The 22,704-nt window shown below is 41.2% G+C and overlaps 1 protein-coding gene across 5 annotated transcripts in view; it reads left to right on the top strand.

Moving 5' to 3' along the window:
* Positions 1-22,704, top strand: part of TRIM2 (tripartite motif containing 2) — a 76,648-nt gene that overhangs the window by 7,511 nt on the left and 46,433 nt on the right. For 2 of the 5 annotated variants that reach the window (XM_048508968.1, XM_048508976.1), the window contains exon 1: positions 14,035-14,156. The exons of 1 other annotated variant lie outside the window; for it this stretch is intronic. The gene's annotated coding sequence lies outside the window, so the exon portion shown is untranslated. Of the gene's footprint in view, positions 1-1,719; positions 1,983-2,380; positions 2,482-14,034; positions 14,157-22,704 lie in introns of those variants that run through there. 2 more of the 5 variants (XM_048508969.1, XM_048508972.1) reach the window with 2 other exon arrangements.

The following is a 22,704-nucleotide window of genomic DNA, read 5'->3' as shown; positions in this document are numbered from 1 at the left end:
CGCTCCCATACAGACTCTGCTGCTCCAGTGTGGCCTCCACAGCCCTTCCTGGGGTAGTGGAGTTGGGGGCAGGGGTAAATTAAAAGGTCTTGGCTTGGCTCCTGGGGGTGGGACATGAATAACATTTTTCTCCCCCCACCACCTGAAGACTGCTTTAATTATCTTTAACGTGGGGCAAGGTGGAGGTGGAGGACAGAGAGGCAAGTGGCCAGGAGAAGACTGGGGGAGGGGACAAGGCCAAGGAAGGTGCCTGCCCCCCATCTACTTCTGGCTGTTCACTTGTCACTAAATTATAGATAATCTAATTGGTTTTATATATATAGGAATTATAGTTGCCAAATCTGGGTTGGAAAATTTCTGGATATCTGGCGGGGGGGCGTGCCTGGGGAAGGCAGGGTTTGGGAAGGGGAGGGGACTCTTCTTATATGAATTAGCCTTAGATCTTCCCAACAGTCTTTACTAACTATTCTGTCCACAGAGGTGTATCATTTCATTTTTTAAGTTATCAGTATTTAAAGACTAGTTTTACAAGGGCATATTAAACCAAATGAGGTTTCTTCATTTTATTTCCTTTTCAGAAGTACAGGGAATATAGATATATAACTCCACAGACATTAAGTGATCTGGTAGGTGTCTCCAAACTGTTTGGCAGTCATTTTCAAAACAGAGTGCTTGGAAATTCTATGATGATGCCCATTAGATTGAACCTGTTATTAGTTCTGCTAATGCAACAGCTTTTCAGCCAATGTTTAAATGCTAAAATTGCTTTTCTTCATTCTGTTTGCCAGAACAACATGGCCAGTTTTAGGGGGGAAGGGGGTGGTAACACCATTAGAATGTAAATGTCACATCATTTTCAGAGAAGACTCATAATCTGGGCCATATACATTATGTAAGGTCTCCATGGTAACTGTCCCTCTGAGGGGAAAACTAGCTCTCTGCAGTTTCCACAGTAACAGCTCCCTGCTGAGACAGGTGCCTTAGAGGAAAAGGAAGTGAAAAGCAATAAAAGGAATCACAAGATATCTGCAGCACACATAGGGGATTGTGTATTGCCTCCATTCATATTTGTTCCTTTTTGCAAGACGACTGGATTACCTGTATCCTGTAACCTAAAACCCTTGGGCTCTTGGACCTATGGAGGTTGTTTTCTTGCTTGTGGCTTGGAAATGCCACTCACACAGAAAAAGCTGAAGCCACTCCCTTCTACTTCAAAGGTGCAGCCTTTTAAGAATCACTTTTCATGGGAGCATTGGACTGGTAAATAAGAACACTTCTACTACTTCCTTTAGCTAAATATTCTGCAAAGGAAAATTCTGAAATGGGGGCAGAGGATGTAGGGACTCAATATAAATCTAGACTTTAAAAAAAGATGTGTCCACAAAACCTTTATATTTATTTGTTATGAAATACAAAGCCAGCAGCATAGGCACATCCATTTCAGTTGGTTAGCCCTGATGGTAGAAGAAAATCTGAGGCCAGACCCACAAAATGTTCTACACTGTAAGCTTCCATGATTCAAAGCTCACTTCCTCAGATAGGCATGTCTGTGTTCATGTCTGATTTTCGCCTTTCATCCAGCATGTTAAACAATGCTTGCAAGATCATATTAGCATAACCCTTTCATTGGAACAAAACAGCACTGGTTTATTTTCCAGTTCAAGGGGGATAGTCTGTGGCATCCATTGAAGGCTTAGTGCTGGCAGAACTGCAGATTAACATGCTGGCTATTTCATCTTCTCCTGTCACCCCATTTCCTCTTTATGGGGGGGAAGCCTGACGTGGTTATTAAATCTGGCAGCTGGGCATGCACATGGGAAAGAAGCGGAGCTGAGAGCATCCATAGAAAATCCTGAGTCGTTTTCAGCGCACAGCCTCCTTTCACTGCTTCCCGGCTTGAAAGGAGGTTCAAAAGGCTCTTTCTGTCCTTTGTAATCACTAATCGCTGGATCAGAGTGCAAATATCACGAACAATTGCAGATGTGAGTATTCCTGGCTTGTTTGCCATTTTCAGATTACCAATTAAGGCTGGGTGTTTATTTCTTAAACTTTAGTGTTTCTTGTTGAAAGAGTGAGATGAAAGCCAACGACCTATTCGAGAAGAACTGTTAATTTGTAATGTCGAACTGACTGTCAGTGAAAGCAATTAAAAGAAACAGGTTTGGGTCGCCTGATGGAACATGTAGTTGTGTTTCGAAGTGATTCGAGGTTGCTGATTCACCAGGAGAAATCAGCCTCCAGCTATTTAGAAAGGGTTGTTTTTAAAAAAAAAAAATGGTTACAGCCAAAGTGAAACTATTTATTTCTTAAAACAAAGAGAGGTTTTTTCTGTTGATGTGGAATTGCTAGCTTCAAATATAGTGCCAGAATTGTGACTGAGGAATTTTGCAGCATCTGGTTGGAAAAACCTGAAGCAAGCAGTCACAAGAGATGCTTTAAACCCTGATCAGAAGGGGTGAGGAGAACCATGACCACAAAATGGTGAGCAATCTCTGCTTTTTATCAAGCCTTTCCCAGTGTTTAATATCCACCTGGCAGGAGTGTAAATGAAGGATAATTGTCCTCATGAAATAGTGGACTTGCAAGTTTCTCTCAGTACTGCTTAGCCACAAAGATTATTCACCTCCCCTAATCTATTTATAAAGTCTGTACCTGATGATAATTTGGTATTTGCAGTCTTCTGCATTAAGGCTACAGTAGTGGGGTGAGTTTTCCATGGACAGCTTGCAAAATCTTATTAAATGTGAAAAAAAAACTTGCTAATGGGAGACAATTGGTGCCACTGGTCGTGTCAATTCTCATATCTGGTAATTACATGAGAAGTGCCTGCCATTTGTAGTTTTGTCTGAGTTGTCATGTCCTGTTTGTTTGGTTTACAGGATGTGTTATTTACTGTGGGTTCAGTCACTACCTCTGATCTGTGTAGTAATTGTATCACTGCAGCTCTTTCCCATGCTTATTAAAGGAAGGGGAGCTTGAAGGGAAGAGGCCGTCACTTCAGACTGTATTCTAAACCACAGTTGGGATTATCAGGCATGTGCCAAGGGGTGTGTGCAGTGCTTTCTACCTCGATTCATGTGCAGATTCTCTTCTCCTTTTCCAGACTGCAGTTACCATTTTCTGCTGTAATGGCTGAATTGGGCATCTATGGTTACTGCAAACTTCCAAATCATGGCTTGATTGCTGTTTTTCAGACATCGTAGCAAATAATGGTTATCACTATTTGAGAATGGAGGTGGGAATTCATGTGTAAGAAAATAGCACTTATCCGCAGCTTGTCAGAACTGAGCCTGAGTTCTACCAAAATCAAAATAACAAATGCATTGCTGGGTTTACTATAAAGAAATGCTGCAGACTCTGCAGTGATGTGTGTTGGGGAGGGGATTCTGCATTGCCTGCTCTCTCATGATGCAGCCACACCCTATTTGATCTTCTATGAAAATGGTGGTATATGGTGATAGTTGGTGAGGATTTGATTTCCCCCAGGATGATTTGGCACAATTTTAACTGGTGAGACATCACAAAATTGATAAAATGATGATGCCTTTCAGCATTAAGTGTAGTAGAGGAGGAAGTTTAGACATCTAATCCAGAATTATACAAGATTAAATACTCAAGTATTGTGGTGGTAATTCAGAAGGGAAGTTTTGTAATTATGTTAGATTGAGGTTTGAGTGTTCCTGCATAAAGTTTTGGAAGATGGCTTAAAATTGAGACATTTCAAAACACTATATGGGATCTTCCTTTCTTGGGTCCTACATTACAGATTCCAAATTTGTGTGTGCAGTAAAAGATGCACTGTCTTTAGTTATGCTTTACATTATAATTAATATTTGTCGTATTTGTGTGATTAGCCAGTAGTTAATATGAAAAAACAGAATGTTGCTTTTCAAGCAATCTCCTCTCAACCTGGAAATTTGGCCTATAATTTTAAATGAACATGGATTGGGTGTGGTTACTCAACAGTAGGCAAATGCCAATATACTCTGTTATCTGTTGTAGAAAAGAGCATAGAGCAAGAGTGCAGTAGCACCTTAAAAACTAACAAAAATTATGGCACAGTATGAACTTTCAGGAATCAGAGCTGCAAACCACCTCTAAAAGTCTCTTGCCTTGAAAATCCTACAGCGTTCCCATATAACATTAATAGAAAGCCAGTGTGTTCTATGTTTGGATGTGAGGGAGTTCCTGAGTTAGGGACAATTGCTTAAAAAGCCCTTCCATAGGTCCCAGCCAATCTGATTTTGGCTAAGGCCAGCTCGCACGACATATTACTAAAAGAATCCATGTGCATTTTATGATCATAGTTGGTCAGTCAGGATCTGTGGGCACAGCGGGACATAGCGCCAAAAGGGGGGGGGGAGCGATGGACCGGGCGTGCACCAGTGTGAGGGTGTGGCAAGGGCGTTTCAGGGTAGGGGCGTGCGGGGGCATGGCAGGGGCACAGGACGCAGGCATGCACCAGGCACAGTTCCCCCCTGCTCCACTCCTGGACTAGCATGTGTGAAGGTGGACCTTCAGATGCTTTAAATAATTGTGACAGTGACTGCAGACCTCTGTACATGTATCTGGACACCCCACTAAATGCAGTGGAACTGAGTCAATATGCATCGTGGCACTGCATGACCCATTTCATTTTTTTCAGTGAGACTAATAATTGCTGGATCAAGGTTTTAATTTTCCTTAATTATTCTGCTCACTATTTCACAATTCTTTTCTAAAAAACTATGAAATATACTTGCTCTTTTTCATATTCTGAACCCCCTACTAAAGGAGAGGGCTTTTCCTCCCATGGCACAGCTGTTCCCATACTTATACTGATAAATTGCTATTCAGACCAGGGCTATGTCTAGGGCCAATGCTGAGGCCCTGGTACCCCAAGGTATTCTACCCTTGATTCATCTTTAGAGAAAAAGAGTAGCATTTCTATCTTTCTGGGTGGCAGTGCGGATTTGGCATCCTCTGGTGTCCTTCCAACATTGTTGATAGGTGATCCCCTATAGGGTATCTTGCCAAGAGCTGTCTAAATTCTGCTTTTCTAGTAAAATACTTGCATTCCAGTGTTTTCTTTGTTATTTTGTCTTCAATTTGCAGTGATTGGGGGGAGGTAAATTTAAAATGCAATCGAAGTGTGAAGGTGTCCAGTGTGAACAGTGCAAGCATTATTGAGGTTTTTCAGGGTGGCCTGCTTCAATTCAGAAACACATTGGCAACCAATGTAGATTAAACAGGATTGGAGTGATGTGGTCCCAGAAGTTGCCCCAGCTAAACTCTAGGATATACATTTTTGTACTACTTACCCCCTTTAAAGAGACAATTCTTCTTTCATTGCACCTCAAACTGCTACAGAAACACAGTTAATCATTACATATTATTTTGTTCACCTTCTTCCATGCTTGATGAATCTTTGTAAGGACCTAATGATGGGGTGCAAGGAAAGTGGGTGCTGCCATGCCTTGTCTCTGATAAGGAAGGGGAGAGTGCAGTGCTATACTGTGGTACCAGTAAGGAGGGGGTGAGGAAGGTGGAAGGGGTGAGGAAGGCTGACTTGACGTGCCTATGGGAAGTTGGGGGGGGGAGGAAGGCAGACACTTCAGTGCTTCCTTTGCTCACTCATCATCATAGTGACTTGCTGCAGGGCAGGCAAGGTTGCAAACAGAGTGGGCAACAGCTTCCTGCTGAAGTAGAGGAGTGGCAACTTGTTATCATGCTTCACTGTGGGAGAGGGCAAACTCACCAAGGGTGCCAAAAGTACATTTAGGGTTAATCCTGTGCAATGGAGCTTTTTCAGCTGTGGCCCATAGATTCCTTATAGATCATGCATAGACAAAACAGACATTTTCCCTTAAACTCACTTTTGCTGATATGTTTCTAGCCATATTGTTCTGAGGAGGGCATGGCAGAGGCCTCCATGGATGCCTCTCCATACCTGGACCCCCATACCTTGTTGGAGTCACTTGTCCGAAGTCATGTGAGGCCTGATGAAATGTATGTGCCACAAATGTTGCCTTAATGCTCTTAATGCTAATATAGATACAAAGTCTAGTAGGAAATACCATGAAAGAGAAGTCAAAAGGGCCCTTTACTGGCTTGAATCATGTTGTTAATTCTTTGGGGTAAGTCATGTGCTTGACAACACTGAAAAAACACAGGAGCTCATGGATTTATGACACCAGGTACAGACAAAGAGTACAGCAATTAATGCTCAGGCAGTAGTAAGCAAAAACTTGAGCAATCAGGCTTAAACCTGGTTGAAGAATGAAATCAATCAGTACCCATCATGGACTAAGATTAACCTGTTCATGATGTACCCCATGAATATAATTTGATGCAATTCAGCAAGCAAAAATCTACCAATGTGAACAGATTATCACTTGATCTGAAGCAGATTTGCCATCTTAAATTTCCAACTACTTTCTATTTGTTTGTCCAGTGAAATGGCCAGTAAACCTCTCCAAACTTTTCTATAATCTACAAATTATCATTGCAGTTTGATATTGTATAGAAATATAATTATTTCTCTCTATTATTAAAATTCAAATTGATTGAAGGGCAATTATAAAGCAGTGGAATGAGGCATGTGACATGGCTTTTGTGCGTAAGGCTAATTGTAATGCACTACTGCCTTCGCCTCATCAGCCATGAAATACAGTACTTAGGAATCAATAATTATTGATGAAAAAAGAAGCAATTATTTACAATGTAATTACTGAGATGCTGGTGGCAATTCAGTTTATGCTGACCTTGGAGCTCTGGGCACAGAAAATAAATAATGGTCTGTGTTCATCATGTTCACTGGCTCTTCTTTAAACCCGTGGATACACAAGAAATTGAGCTAAGGAAACTTTTAGCATGCTTTTTTTTAAAAAAGCTAATTTTTGCACAGCCGTTTTTGTGGAATCACACCTGGATATCTTTTGGATATATTTTATATTTTGTGCAAATTTGGCAACCATTCAAGCTGCCTGTTAAAATGGGAAGACCTCTTGGATACATGTCCCAAGTAAAGTAGTGTCAGTGATGCCAGATTACCAAATTGGATTCCTTATTTGAAAATTTTAACATTCTTGGGTTTTTCTCAGCAATTTTGTATGGAGCTTTAGAAGAACCCCAGCCTTAGTTTGCTCCTTGCACATTTCTGCTTTTTTCTCAGGAAGCAGTAACCTATGTTTAAAGAAGAGTTCTGTCTGATTTTTTTGAGGAAAAATATTCTATTTTACTGCATTCAATCCCAATCCCCCAGAAGAACAGTTCCCAGTCATGAACGAAAAAGAGCCAAATCAGATAAATGGTTTATCTAGTTCATCTTGTTCCCCACAATAGCTAACCAGATGCCCTGGCAGGGCATAGAAGCGTCTTTGTTGCTTCCCACCAACACTGGTAGTCATGACCCTGAACATGGAGCTTCTGTTGAGTCATCATTGCAGATAGTCATAAATGGAGCTAGCCTCCATAAGTTTGTTTTAAAAGATATCTCAGGTTAGAAGCTAATGTTGCATGTTGTTATAGTGAATTTCACAAGTAGACTTTTTGAGCACCTCAATCCATCTTAATAAACTGAGAAGGAATCTGTCTCCCTCTCTCTACAAATGTAGAGTTACCCGAAGTGGTGGGAATCTCTTCCTTTTAGAGTGGGGAATTAGCAAGAGCAGACTCTTGGCTTAGCAAAAGGTCAGGCAAGCTTGAGATCTTGTTTGCCTGTGTTTTACAAAGCTTTTGCAAGAAACTCTACAGGAGAGCAAATAAAGTTTAACAGTTTTATTAAGGGATAATGGGAGTACACTAGCACACAATAATAAAGGCCCCCAGGATCAAAATCTGCAGAGAAAACATCCTGAGGCAACCTTCAGCAAATGGCAGCAGGGAGAAACCTGTTATCTGTTAATAATATGTCAGGTGCAAACTGAGGTTGAAACTGACCAGACAGCATAACGGTCAGGTGGGAAAAATTAGACACCCCCTTAGCTCTGAATTCCACACAGTTAGGTAGGAGATGTCTTGCAGGTGGCTTGGGGGTGGGGGGTGCACTTTGAAGCATTCTCCAAAAAAGATGTCTTGAGGAAGAAAGCTGTGTGTAGCGCCTTTCCAGGATGCCTTTTTTAGCATCCCCAGGATATCTGATTTAGGCTGTGCGGAAAGGACCTTTGTGTGGGCTTGGCATATAATTGAAACTGGGTTGTATCCTAAACAGCTACATATGCTTAGTGTGCAGGTCTCAGAGCTTTAAAATAAGGTGTACATGCATACTAACTAACCGTATGAAGGAACTTCAGGTAGGCTGCCAAACTGGGTCTGAAAAGTAGCAATCTACACATCAAAGGGATAGTGTCAGAGCAGTAGAGAAAAGATGTCCAGTGACTTGACCCCTCTATCTCGCTGACTATATAATCAAGTTCCCCCTGAAATCTGAGGTTAAGAGACAGCACAAAGTCCTTCACTTCCAACACCTTTTCTTTTCTTTTTTTACATATACATGTGTGCAGAATTTTCTAAAGTCATGTGAAAAATCAGCTGAGATTTTTTTAAAGGGATTTTTTTTTGCTGTCAAGTCTTCGTTCACTTGTTTTTCAAGGCACAAGATGTTCAGATGTGGCCCAGTGCTTTCACCACCACAACATGCAGGTTCTTAAGGGAATTAGAGGCCTTTTTTGAGTGAATGAAAGCAATAGGGTTTCTGTTAAGCAATTACTAATTTTGCTGTTGACAAGGATTGTCAAGGGTGAAGAGGATGTATCCTGCCCCTCCCCCCCTAATCCACATCCTGCTCTACAGGACACAACTTCAGCAGACAGCAGATTGGATGGCTGCAGAGCAGGAGCATCTACAGGACATGCAGAATACATGAGGCTTCTCATGCTCTGTGCCAGAGGGAAAATGGGTTCTGTTCTAGTATGGAATTTCCTTTAATCTCACAAGTTTAATTTTTAGAGCACTGAGAATGCATATAGGTGAGGGAAGGGATGACAGAAGAGGCTGTAGTAACACTGTCCTTATACAGGGTATCTCGCAAAACTTTTTAAATTTTGTGGTCCAAACTTTTTGTGGTCCAAACAATATTTTAGGAAGGAAAAGATTGTGATAAGGAGAACATTGTACTGGATTGGAGTTTGGGAGGAGTATATCGGCAGATTGGTACTGTCTTTGTTTTCTCTATGTGGAAAATATACAGGCAAGTATTTTCTGGAGATCTTGATTTCTGAATAACAAACACTGCAGTGGTGGAGTTTCAACTGAGGAGGAATTGATAACAAATAACAAACAAATGACATGTGAATGGTACCAGAAACTCCAGATGACATTTTGCAAAATACGTGCTGAAAGATTTGATTATAGTGGTTAACAATTGCTGGTCACCAGCCAAGCACTGGCTGTTTCACAAAGAAGTAGACAGTGGAGTCTCTTTTTTTCCACTCAGCATGTTCACTGTTTTTCCGTAGACACTGTATGTTTTCCGACAAAGTTGTAACCATTATCAAGTGGAACACCCCCTCACAGACAGAGTGCAACTTTCAGTTATAGCCTATCACATACCAAATGTATTCCCTGGCCCATAGCACATCACTAATGTGTACAAAGAAACACATATTGTGTGTTTGCGTTTGTTTGAGTGTGTGTGTGTGTACACTTATACCCAGCTCATATTTGAAACCAAAGAGAAGTGGGGATGTGCCTTTCTGATACCTGAGAGCCCCTTCGAAAAGTTTTTTTTTAATCTGCTCTTGGGCTTCTTGTCTCCATTCTATGATAGAAAGTTAGCCCATGCAGATCCCAATGACCCCAAAAACCAACATCTGCTAGGGGGAGGGGCATCAAAATCTGCATTCCTTGCTCTAATTTCTTCCCAGAATCCAAAGCACTGTGCTTAAATTATCACCAAATAAAAGTGAGCATCTAGCTTTCAGTGTAAAGGAGAACAATTCTAAAAGGGAACCTTGTGGGACTTTCTGGACTAGATTCCAGAATTAGTCTGGATTCCCCGATACACTTGTGTTTGGGGGAGGAAGGGAATCTTACCCCAACAGAGTTGCTTATCTGATCTTTATACATCCCTTAATGGTACAGATAATTTAATAATTATTTTTTGTTGTCTGGCATATAAAAACAGTAGTTATAGTTGATTATGTACATGACAGGAAATTATAAGACACTGTAGTGTTTTGTTTTGAAAAATATTGTTAAAAGATTTTGTTCAAAAAGTTCAATAAATGTCATTAATTTTACTTTCACATAAACTTTTAAAATTGCAACATAAAATCCTTGTAAAACTCCTTGCCCTATTTTCTTCATCTTCAATGCAAAATAGCCATTTTTATTACAACATAACATTTTATTTGACAGCTTTAGATACCCTCATAAAATAAAAGGGCATATAGAATTGAAAAAGATATACCCCACTAAGAGATAACCAGACAAGAAGCTCCAGGCCATTCCACTATATCCTGGGGAAAATATTTTGCCTCAATGTTTAATTTTTAATATCTAACCTGATGAAGAGTTCAGGAGAATTTGCACAAATTTTGTGATGTTTTAGTTGGTACTAATAAAAACTATTATACAATTTTTGCTTTTGAATTTTTATATGGATCTCCATAGCTATCTACAACCACACGTTTTACATAAGGGGAGATTGGTAGGCATGCTTTGTTACAGAAATGAGCGAAGCCCATTGATTTGACAAGCATGTTCAAAATAACAATATGAGATTCATTTTATACAGTTTTATTAGGGAATTTTATGGCTATAGTAGATTTTAATTGATGTTGCTTATCTGTTTTAAGAGGAGAAGTGATATTGCCTGATTCTCCATCTTGCTATAGTGACCCATCTGCCTTCTTGGATTCAAGGTTTCCCTAACCTGTGGCATTGCCTGTTTGGAGGTCACACAGGTAGCTGATGGGAAAATGGCAACGTGGGAAAAGGTCTGCATCCACTAGTGCAATGTCTGTAGTAATGTTTTTATAAACCACCGTGGGGACTTTTTCAAGCTTTGTGGGAAAGACCTTTGTATGCCTTACCTCTCTAAAATGCCATTAAGTGAACTTACTCAGGGAACAATGTGAAAGAAAGCTTTGCAAAGCACTCTGCATACTATAAGAACAGGGTAAAAAGTCCATCAAACATTTGTGTAGTTGTGTCCCACAAAGCAAATAGGATAGACTTGCTTCAGCTCAGAGAGTTTTGGGTTGGTGGCCTTCTGGCCTTGAGGGCCACTGGCAACCAGGAGAAGTAAGATCTGCTTGACTAAGGTCTGGCCAGTGCCACAGCAACGGTTGTAGGTTTTCCATTTGCCTTCTCCCACACTACCAATGCTTGGTTTGCCAACCTCAAGGTGGAGCCTGGAGGTTTCCTGGAACTACAACTTCTCTCCAGATGGCAGATACTAGTTCCCAGGAGAAAAGGGTTGCTTTGGAGAGTGGACTGTATGGCATTATACTCTGCTTAAGAACCTGGCTTCCCCAGCTCTATTCCCACATCTCCAGGAATTTCTGGGAGATGGCCACTCTTTACCAGTCTGAACCTGCCTAGGGCCTCATCATGGCAGAAGGAGGAAGAGACTAACTCTTCTGCTATTGCAGCCCTTCAGGTCCAAGCTAAGCAGCCAGCAGCACAGAGATCACCGAAGACATCTTACTCTTGGCCATAGTACGAACGAGAGGTGTATTTTTTAGTTGAAGATTCTTTTTCTCAGTAATTCCTCTTGTGTAAAACGAAAGCTTGCATTCTGCATTTTGAACACTAATTGGTCCAAATAAACAACAATATAATGGCCCAAGGAAAACCTAAGCACCCCCTTTGTACTATTTATCTTCTGAATACCTGCTGCCAGCCAGTTCTTTCACCCAAAACATTTCAAAGGAACAAGCTTCTTCTGAACTACGCATATGTAAGATTACATCCTAAATCATCAGTGGTTTTGGATTGGTTGTGAATTTTCTACTCTGCCTGGTGATTTAAACTTTATGGTATGCATGATTAGATTAGGAAGAATAAATACATCCGTATGCAGCACTTAGCATAGATAGAAGGTAGTTTTTTAAATTCCCTGTTTTGATTAAGCTACAGAGAAAGAACCATATGTTTCCAGTTCTCTAAACTTGGAATCCTCCCAGATTCTCCACCAGATATTTCATTTGTGAGGGGGGGGGGGGATGAACCTGAAAACAAACAATGTCATAGGAGGACCTTGATAGCAAGTTTTGAAAAACCAACTTTTTTGTGTTCCTACAAATTGCATTGTCTTGCATTTGAACAGCACATTTTTAGTGCATTATAATGCAGCTGTACAGTGAGTTAGGAAGCACAGCAATACTTTTATATGAAGACAGATGGCATGTTTACTTAGAAGTAGGTACCATTGCTCTCATGTAAATGTGCTTCCTGAAGTATGTAGCAAATCATCAACATGCAGCATGACTGTATGGACTTTTAATCAAATGGTTCTCACATCCATGCCTCAGCCACAAAATTATACTTTCATTTAGACTAATGCCATAATCCCTTTATAAGTCAAAGGCAATAGATTACCGGTTTATGTTCCCAAAAAAAATTCAAGTTAAGTCATGGATGCATGTTAGTTTCAAAGCACAGGCATGATGCTAGCTGCTGGGCAACTGTCCAGACACCCATTCCATCCTGACAAGATTCCCTTATCCTGATGTTTTGCTGCCCTTCTGTAGCTGGCTAAGATTAAATCTACACAGTCTATTGCTGAAGGCTTTCACGACCTGAATCCCTGGGGTGTTGTGTGGTTTCATGAAGATGATCCTCTGAAGATGCCAGCCACAGATGCAGGCGAAACGTCAGGAGAAAATGCTACTAGAACATGGCCATACAGCCCGGAAACCACACAACAACCCAGATACACAGTCTGTCTGAAGATTCTCCCATGGGGCAGCAGGAGCTGGAGAAAAGCATGGCAGAAACATGGGCAAGGTTGTCCTGAAAGCACCTTCGCCTTCAGTGAAATTGACAAATTTTATCTATCACATGCCTTCCTAGGACAATGTTTGTCTTCTAGAAATTTATCATAAAAATAGAAATACAGCTGTTGTCTCCGCCTCAATGTTAACAACAGTGTAGCTTTTAGAATCAACATGGCAAAAATACAGCATCTGTATACTGTGGCAATCAGTCCTCTCAGAATTTGTTATTTTACTATTATTTGCTTCATTTATATCCCAGTTTTATCCTGATTAGCAACCCAAAGTTGCTTACGTTATGATTCTCCTTCACTTTATCCTCACAACAGCCCTGCGAGGTAGATGAGGTTGAGAGTATGTGACTGGGCCAAAGTCTCTCAGCAAGTTTCTGTGTCAGGGTAGGGCACGGGTGGCCAACCTATGGTGCTCCAGATGTTCATGGACTACAATTCCCATCAGTCAATTGGCCATGCTGGCAGGGGCTGATGGGAATTGTAGTCCATGAACATCTGGAGCACCATAGGTTGGCCAACTCTGGGGTAGGAATTCGAGCCTGGAGCTTCCGGAAGCTAGTCCTACGCTCTAACCACTGCACCACACTGGCTCGTTAATAATGTATAAGCCCTATCAGCAATAAAGTTGCATTCTTACTTCCTTCAGGGGAAATATTTTGACCCCACGTGGAAACAAATTATTCACATCTTTGGGCTTGGAACGAAGGATGTTGAGAGAGCAACTGATCCTCCTCAAAAGAGAGCATGACCTATAGTTTGACTGCAAACACCTGCCTTTTATTTTTAACACACAACCAAGTCCAGGTTGAGTATTACATGATTTCTCCTGTGGTTTCATTTCATACGCACAGCAAAATTGTGCTTTTCCTGCAGTGACTGACTGATTTTTACATCTCTCCGCTCTAAGCATTCATTTCTCCCCCCCTGCTTCCTCTGTGAAAGTGCAGCCTCTTCTCACTCCCCCACTCTCCTCTTCTTAAGAATGAAACACAATATCTTAACCAAACAGCCGCTAAAGAGGCTGATCATTGGCTGCTGCTGTCCCCTGGCAGTCCCGCCTCTTCAGTTGTGCTGACAAGCTGTTTATGTTTTTGCAAGGCCACCCTTTAACTCAGCCTCCTGATGGCTATAATGGAACCAATTGTCTGAATGCTGCAGAAAGCAGCCTCTTCTGCTCAGAGACGTTGGCTTTCAGTCTCTGGAAGGGCAGGATGAAGCGCCTGTAAGTAAGCTTATAATTGTGCCATAACGGGAAAGTTTGTTTGTTTTGAAATTTGTTATGGGTTATACAAAAATCCTCATTTGGCAGAGTTGGTGAGAAGTTTAAGAGTAAGACAAGTTTGGATAGAGGCTAAACATCCCCTCCCCCTTGGAAGGAAGTCTTATCCTCTGAAAGAACAGCTACTTTGTATTCAGAGACACACTCCGGAAGATTTCTCCATTCATACCTCAAATGAGTGAGATCATCCTGGAGGATAACAGATGAAGAGATGGAGAGAAACCAGCAGGAAGGACAAACGATTGGAAAAGTCTAAACGTTAAAAGAAAGGCTGTGTGTTAATTGGCATCAAGAGCTGTTAGCGATGTGAAATGTATGTAACACATTGAAAGGTGTACAAGAGGGATGATGGGGATGCCTCGTAGGACATAAACTGTATAAAACTGTAGACATCTCAGAGATGGCATGTTGTGAAAATCAATGCTCTGAAAAATGTTGAAGTTGTTCTGGGATACCAAATTTATTTTCAGTAATAAAGTGTCCCTTGTTAGCAGAATGAGAATACCTCTTTGCCTATGATTACAAGACATTTGTAATCATAGTTTCATAGATTGTAGATAGTGGAAATGGATTAAAAACATCATAGCTTTCTGGAGCCCTAAGGAATTTTTACAATTTCTGTCATTTTGCTGTGCAAATTCTGGCTTTTAGATACAATGCAAAGTTAACTGACAAAAAATATTTTATGTAGACTAATGATTTGAAAGCCCTGCCCTTAATGACCCAGGCTAGCCCAATCTCATCAAATCCAGAAATTAAACAAAGTTGGTCCTGGTTAATATTTGGATGGTAGATCACCAAGGAAGTCCAGGGTTGCTACGCAGAGGCAGGAAATGGCAACCCATCTCTGAACAGCTCTTTACTTGAAAACCCTAGCGGATCACTATAAGTCAGCTACAGCTTGACAGCATTTTCCATTCATCAATTATTTGAAAACAGATTTACTGTTCTTATTTTTAACATATTGGGTGGGGGTTTGTCTCAATCTTCCCTCCTCTCATTTTATCCTGCAAAAAACCTTGTGAGGTCAGATAGGTTGAGAGACAAGAGATTGTCCCAGAGGGGCAGCTGTTGTAGCAAATAAAGTAGAAGTCCAGTGGCATCAGAAAGCCTAAAAGTATTTAATTCAGCATGAGCTTTCATGCCTCAGAGGTCACTTATTCAGATGCGCCATAATGAGCTGGTAAGTTTTATGGCAAGCAGGCATTTAAGCCTGGCTGGTTCCCCCAGGTCCTAATGCAACATGTTAAAACACATTGGCCGTTTCTGCACGGCCCATTTATGATGGCCTGGGGGCGCCAAAAAAGGCGCCCCCAGGCCGCCGTTCGCACAGGCGCCGCTGCTGCAACCTGACTCTTCTTCCCTCCCCCCAGGGCGGCGTCAAGCTGCCCCAAACAACAACCCTTTAAAGGGTTGTTGTTGGGGAGGGAGCGTCTTCCCTGCGGCACCGCGCCGCCGGGAAGACACTGTCTCCCGTCTCCGCCCCACTCACGGTGTCCTCCTCGTCGCCTGCGGGGCGTCGCAGCCCCGCCCACACTGTCCTCCGACCTCCAGGGGTCGGAGGGCAGCGTGGGTGGGGCTGCTACGCCCCGCAAGCGACGATGACACCCTGAGTGGGGCGAGGGCGAGAGGCTGCCCGTGCAGAGCCGCCTGCCGCTCAGCCGGCCTCCGCCTTCGCCTGCTCGCACGCGGCGTGCGTAGCATTCTCCCACGCCAGTAGAACTCCTGCCGGCGTGGGGGCGCCTCCTGGCCGTGCAGAAACGGCCATTGCCAAGTTGATTTAAATAGCAATATCAACAGTACTTGCAAGTTGATATGAAACAATTAGACTATAACTTCTAATTGTTTTTCATGGCTCAAAATTTCCATCTTCCAAACAGAAGGTTGCTTCAGGACTCAGCAAGTAGAGCAGGAGCAGACAGGAACTGCATCCCTCCAGCCCTTCTCATTTGATCTTGCCACTGGCCCCCACCCCCAAATGCCATTCCTTCCTTGTTGAGCTTGTTCAAAAGCACCAGCCACATGATGACCGTGCTGGATGGAACTGGCCACAGTCCGGAAATTAATTTGGATATTTATGCTTCTCTTTTATCAGTTTTTGTTTTTCTCCAGATTAAAGGGGAAAGCCCCAAAAATGCCAAGAATTGTGCTTGGAATGAACATGACACTATAATGTGAATGTTCCCTCTTTGATCTGAGGGTTTTATGCTTTCCATGCAGGGAGAAATCCCCATGTGGAAGTGGCCAAACATACGGTTCAGGCATTAAATTGTTTTCTCCATGTTGCCAAGGTATGTGACAAACGACACTGACAACTTCATTATCTTGCCTTCTCTCTAATTTATTGCAAAATCCTTCCCAAAGGTGTACTGCAAAATTGTCCAGCTATCAGGGCAAGCCATAAAGAAAGCAAAAAGAGCTGCTATATTTTGGTCTGGAAGGGCTTCTCTGCTTTTCACAGCAGTCTTACAACTTGCCAGTCAATAGCTGTATCTTTCTAAAGTAGGATGTTATCTGTTGAATTTTCAGACACCCAAAAAACAGAAGTTCCACCATTTTTTTAAAAAAAGTAACCTAAGAAAGATAATTAAATGTCCACCTTTCCTGATGCACATTTAAGAATGGCACTTATGCTATACAATCATTTAAGAAGAAGAAGAGTTTGGATTTATACCCCACCTTTCTCTCCTATAAGGCCCCTTCCGCACATGCAGAATAATGCACTTTCAATTCACTTTCAATGCACTTTGAAGCTGTGTGGAATAGCAAAATCCACTTGCAAACAATTGTGAAAGTGGACTGAAAGTGCATTATTCTGAATGTGTGGAAGGGGCCTAAGAGGACTTAAATGGGCTTAGAAACACCTTTCCCTTCCTCTCCCCACAACAGACACCTTGTGAGGTAGGTGGGGCTGAGTGAATTCTGAGAAAACTGTGACTAGCCCAAGGTCACCTAGCAGGAATGTAGGAGTGCAAAAACACATCTGGTTCACCAGATAAGCCTCTGTCACTCAGGTGAAGGAGTGGGGAAAACATACCTGGTTCTCCAGATTAGAATCCACCTGCTGTTAACTACTACAACTGAAAAATACTTGTTTTTGTCACTGTAGTTGCTGCTTTTATCACAGGAAAATCCTTAGTCATTGCACATCTACAGAGGGCAACTGATTTCAATATTTGTGAAAGGAACAGACATGTTATTTATTTATTCCCTGTTAATTCTCTAAATAACTCAGTGGAGTTTGTATATAGTTGTTCCCAGGTGGTCTCTCATCCAAGGGATTTACAAGGCAAGACCCATTCAGCTACAGCAGAACTTACTAGATCATTCCCTTGTGCATTTAAAACTTCTGTTACTGCTACTTCTAGGAGTACCGTATTTAAATATTTATGTTGGTGGAAATAGAGGCTGAACTAGAAAAAAGGATCTGATAAGAGTTGCTTCAGTGCTAAGTAGTGGCAGCAGCTGGTTAGCTTTATTTTTTTGTAATGTCTGGAGTAGGAATGTTATTAAGGTGTTATTTTCACTTGAAATGTGATCTACATTTGCAGTAGTATAAGCTTGGGGCTGGATCCCACGAAGCCCTTGCATGACTGATAGGATTTCTGCAAAGCATGACTTTCTCACCTAAAATTTAGCCTGGTGTCCTGATCAGGATCAAGAGGGACATAAACTTCTCCCCCATTCCCTGGACTATTTCTCTAGTTCAAAATGGGCTCTTCAGGCTGTTCTAATTTCTGATGGTGGGAGAAGACAAATACAACAGTTTGCCTGCCTTTTTCCCCTAAGGAGGGGCTAATTGTGGAAATGATGCAGGGGAGATTACATTTCCCTTTCCTAATTCTGTGGTTGTAATCAAGATCCTGCCCCTTCCCCTGGACACTTAATCTCATGTTGCAAGTTCCATTCATGGAACTCTTCCATATCCTTCCATGTATTTTGGCCTTATGGAGTTCATCTGCAGGTCCTCTCTTTGACAGCACTGAAGGTCTCACGGCTAACGATATAGCAGCAAAACAAGGGCAGGTATGAAGGAATAGCATAAAACAATACTGTTTTCTCATCTCTGCCCCCCAAATGCTCTGACCCCACCAATTCTCCTAGCTAGCAACCCTCATACTAACTGGACAGGAAACAACTGTCCCCTTAATTAAGATTTAATAAATGGAAATGACAAGTTGAGAAGCCTTTCATGACATGAAGTGAAATAACTTATTGTGTAGAATAGTGTAGAATTTGGCAATCCTATGGCTAGCTTCCTGTTCAGGATATCCCAGCATGAAATGTTTCTCTCTTTTAAAATACCCTTCTTATGATTCTGCCTGTGTCTGTCTTGAATAAAGGCAGCAGCTGTGAGGACTTAGCCTTAATGCTTGCCTTTAGCTTTCACTCTTGTTTTAAATTGATTATGGCCCTTCTGGCAGAAGCAGTCACTTCTCTGTTTTGCAAAGGCTCGCCTCCATTAAGCAGTAGCACCCTATGAAGCTGTGCATCTTCTCGGATGCAGTTAACTCCGGATGTCCTTTTCATTTAAATGGGGAGAAATACGTTTTGTAACTAGATTACTGAAAAGCCCAGACTGTGTTAGTTGTATGGGTGCATGACTAAAAAAATTGGTGGGGCTGAAGGCTGACACTCCACTCCTGGCTCTCACTAGTAAGCCCTATCTTAAAAAACAGTTTTCATGCCAAGATGGTGGTAAGGAGGAAAACCAAACTCTCAGCCTGGCCCTTTCATTTCTGTAGCAGGATCAGAGACTCCAATTAAGGCTTACAAGATGACATAGTGGGAGGAAAATTATTCCCACCCATTATTTGAAGCTATTGCCAATACAGGGGTCAATAGGGCAACCCCCCACCTATCCACTGCACATCCTTTCTTTGAAAACATTGCTGTTGTGGTCAGGCTCCACTGTACATAAAGTGCTGCTGTTAGTGTCCTTATATCTAAACAATAAGACACACACACACACACACACACCCATTCGAACTGTTTATATTTAATTCAGACTGTGAGTGGCCTTTTAGATTTTTCCCTGGCATCTGCTGTTTGACAACTTCCAGATATCCAGGACAAAATTCAGGAAGATACAAAAAAAGACAGTCTTTTTAGGATACGAGAAAGTCTGTGTTCCTGTTTTTAGATTCTCTTTCCTTGTTAGGGATAAGTCAGCAACTAGGAAGGAATTCCTTTGCCTCCTCTCTTATCTTGACCAGTTGTCTGCTTCTTGTGGTATTCAGGTCATAGTAGAGGAATCTGTTTGCAGATTAACTGTAACAGCTGTCGATAAATGTAATAAATAGATAACTGTAGATGAATAAATACTGTAGTTGTTATGGTTAAGCTTTGCAGAACAACTAATAAACAGAGTTTGTGTGTGCATGTTTATCGTTCATCTTCACTGATGACTTTATTTATTTATTGAGTGCATTTTAATCCCAGCTTTCTCCAAAACAGTCAGTGCACCTTAGTTTCCCCATATCTGTTGTACTCTTACAATAACCACGTGAGGCAAACTAGAGAGAATATGACTGGTCCAAGGTCACCTAGTTTGCTTTTTAGCAGTATGAGTATCCAAGATCCTAGTCCAACGCTCTAACCATTATACTACACTGAATTACACGTGCAAGTCCAATTCATTAACAGAATTGTCCCCTCACATCATCTTAGACATGATATCCAGGCAAATCACATGTTTGGCTGGGAGTCATTGCATCATTATCTTCATTCACACATTACACTGACTCAGCATTAAGCCTGACTATGAAGAAAGTTGCCAGGCTTGCGATCCATGCTGCTTTCCCCCCATGTGGAGCTTGTTAAAGGAATCCAAGTTTTAAACTAATTTTGTTTCCTTGTGGCATATGAATGCAAGCATGGTACAATCAAAGCTAATCCCCTCCCCCGAAAAAGGGGTATTGAACTATTTTAAACATTGGTTTAGAATCAGGATTAGGATTGACATATCTCCTGCTATGGCAAGATCTCCTGCCAGCAACCGTGGCTGCCTGCCACCACTCTGTTGGTCATCAAGAGAAAAATAAATTTTTTAATGGTATTATAAAACTTTCATGTCTTCGTGTGGCTATTGAGGCTGTGTCTCACATATGTTCCTGGAATGACAGGCTGCTTAATTCACAAGCACGTGTCGGGGCTGATTCAGATTGGACTGATGGTATACACAAAGGTAGAATTTAAGTCTTACCGTCTCCTCCATTTTCCTGACGTGGACAGTGATGGAAGCCTACTGCTTGTCCCATTATGGAAACAGGGTATACCAATTGATATAATGCATATTTGGTGCAATTAAACTAGAAGCAGAGAAAGCAATAAATAAGCAGTTGCTGGTTTGAACTTGGCTATCTGAGCTTACCTTGCCAGTCACTTTCTGCCATTTGTCACATTCTGCCAGCAGCATGGGGACTGGCACAGTTTTCATGTGGCTAGAAGCTTTGTTTGGTTGCTGCAATACCCTCATGTGCACATACCCTAGCAACTGGGATTTTCTGAACTGTGTCAAAATTTGCATGTGGTCTGTGTGTACCAGGCCAGCTGGAAGATTGTGAAAGTATTCCCTCTGGCAGTCCTCATACCCAACCTGGGTCTGCTGTAATGATTGTGGTGAATTGTTTGGCCTTCTTAGGGAATATAGTGTTTTCATGTTTCATTCTTCCTTCCTTCCTTGTGATTACATCAGACTGTAAATCAGGGCAGCTGAGGCTAGGTTGAAGAGTGTGTAGGGTTTATCTCTACTATCAAACTTCAATCATCCTGGCATTTTGAACAATCTTTTTTTTAAAAGGTGTGTATGCTATAGGCAGCTCTGGTGGGTGTTGATCTGGTTGGATATCTTCTAATTTCCTGAATCACAAATATGGTGGAAAGGTGTGGTGGACATTTTTTTTAAAATAAGTGCTATTCTGTTTCCAGTGTGACTTGCTAGTTCTAGGGACTTATACACAGATGCAACATTGGAAGTGAACCAAGGCTCATTAAATAAGTTGTAGGTCTGTTTTAAGACTGTCTGCAGGAACACTTACTTTGCACTAGTGACTTCTGTAAGAAATAAGGCAAAACAATATTAAGCAATTTAGCTAGCTATTGAGTATTTTCAGTCTCTATATTTAAGGTTAGCTTGTAGGGTTCTGTGACAATTAGAGTTTGGCTATAGGCTCCAATTTTCAGTTTACGAAGAACAGATGTGTGATCTGGAAGGTATATCAAAATGGAGTCTGCTGAAGGTCTGACAGAAAACTTGGGAGTACAAAGAATCTGCCTCAAGTTATGTCGGTATTCCCCTTCCCCTCTGGCTATTTTTAGTACATTGATGGTATGCATCAAAATGGTGACAGTGATTTGATTTGAAAATATCAAAGGGATAATGTCTTAACATATCATATTTCAGCCACGCTGTAGAATTGTGGAGCAAAGTTATTTGTAAGTAAGATTGTTGCTTTTCTGTTGCTTTCAGCTTCAACATTAGCAACTAACGTTCTTTCATCATGGTCTTTCTATACGGAAAGTTTACTATAACTGTTTGCATTGATTTTCACTAAGATGTGTTCTATGAAAGTGGGAAGAAAACACTATTGCTAAGATTGTTAGCAGGCGTTCTGCTGTGTTAGTGTTAGAGTGTGAAAAGAAGAGAGGTGGAAAACAGCCCTTTTCCAAATCTGTTTTGGGAAAAGGCTGAGGTGGCCCTGTGGGAGGTCAAAAGCTGACACTTTGAAAGCTGTCCACACCAGATGATTTAATTGTTCTATTTTAGAATTCAGCCGCTTCAACTGAGAACATTTAAACTTACTCCTTCTTCAGAGTTCAGGATACTAACTAGGAGACTGCAGCTTTCAGTTTGTCAGAAGATGACTGGAAAAGTTAGCTGCCTGTCCCCAAAGAGATTATCGGAAACAGCACATGCAGGAAATGAATGGACAAAGACAAACTAATATTTTTGGCTGTTTTTCAAAAGAAAAAAACATTGAGTCTTTGCCAGATATTGAGCACATTAAATTAGAAAAAAAGTATCTTTATAATAGAAAGACAATACCTTTTTCTCACCAAAACTTGTCATATTTTTTTAAAACAACTGTTTGTAGTTGCCAATTTTTTTCTCTTATTTTTTGAACAACCATTTTTAAATTTTATTTTTACTAAAAGACATCAAACACATAAGGTAAGCCAACATTTTGGTGTTAAATTGTTTTTTGCTTATGCATCAAGAAATTATTCCATAGATAAAAATTCTTAGAAAATGTGTTGGATGTATTAATATTACTTAGGCAGTGATCTTTTCCCCTTTTGTTCACTACCTGGTTATCATGTTAATTGTTGTTGTCTCAAATAGTATGCATAACAGACTGTAGAAGGTATAAAGGATATAAAGAAAAAAGAGTTTGGTGATGTTGGAAAATCTGAAGTGCGTAGTATTGTATAGTTTTGTTGTAGTTTGTGAACCTAGGACATAGCTTTACTCTAGTAGTAGTACCATAAG

This window comes from Sphaerodactylus townsendi, linkage group LG10 (genome assembly GCF_021028975.2).
Source record: "Sphaerodactylus townsendi isolate TG3544 linkage group LG10, MPM_Stown_v2.3, whole genome shotgun sequence".
Taxonomy (NCBI): domain Eukaryota; kingdom Metazoa; phylum Chordata; class Lepidosauria; order Squamata; family Sphaerodactylidae; genus Sphaerodactylus; species Sphaerodactylus townsendi.
Note: the sequence above shows the minus strand (reverse complement) of the source record. Positions and strands in the feature narration are given on the sequence as shown.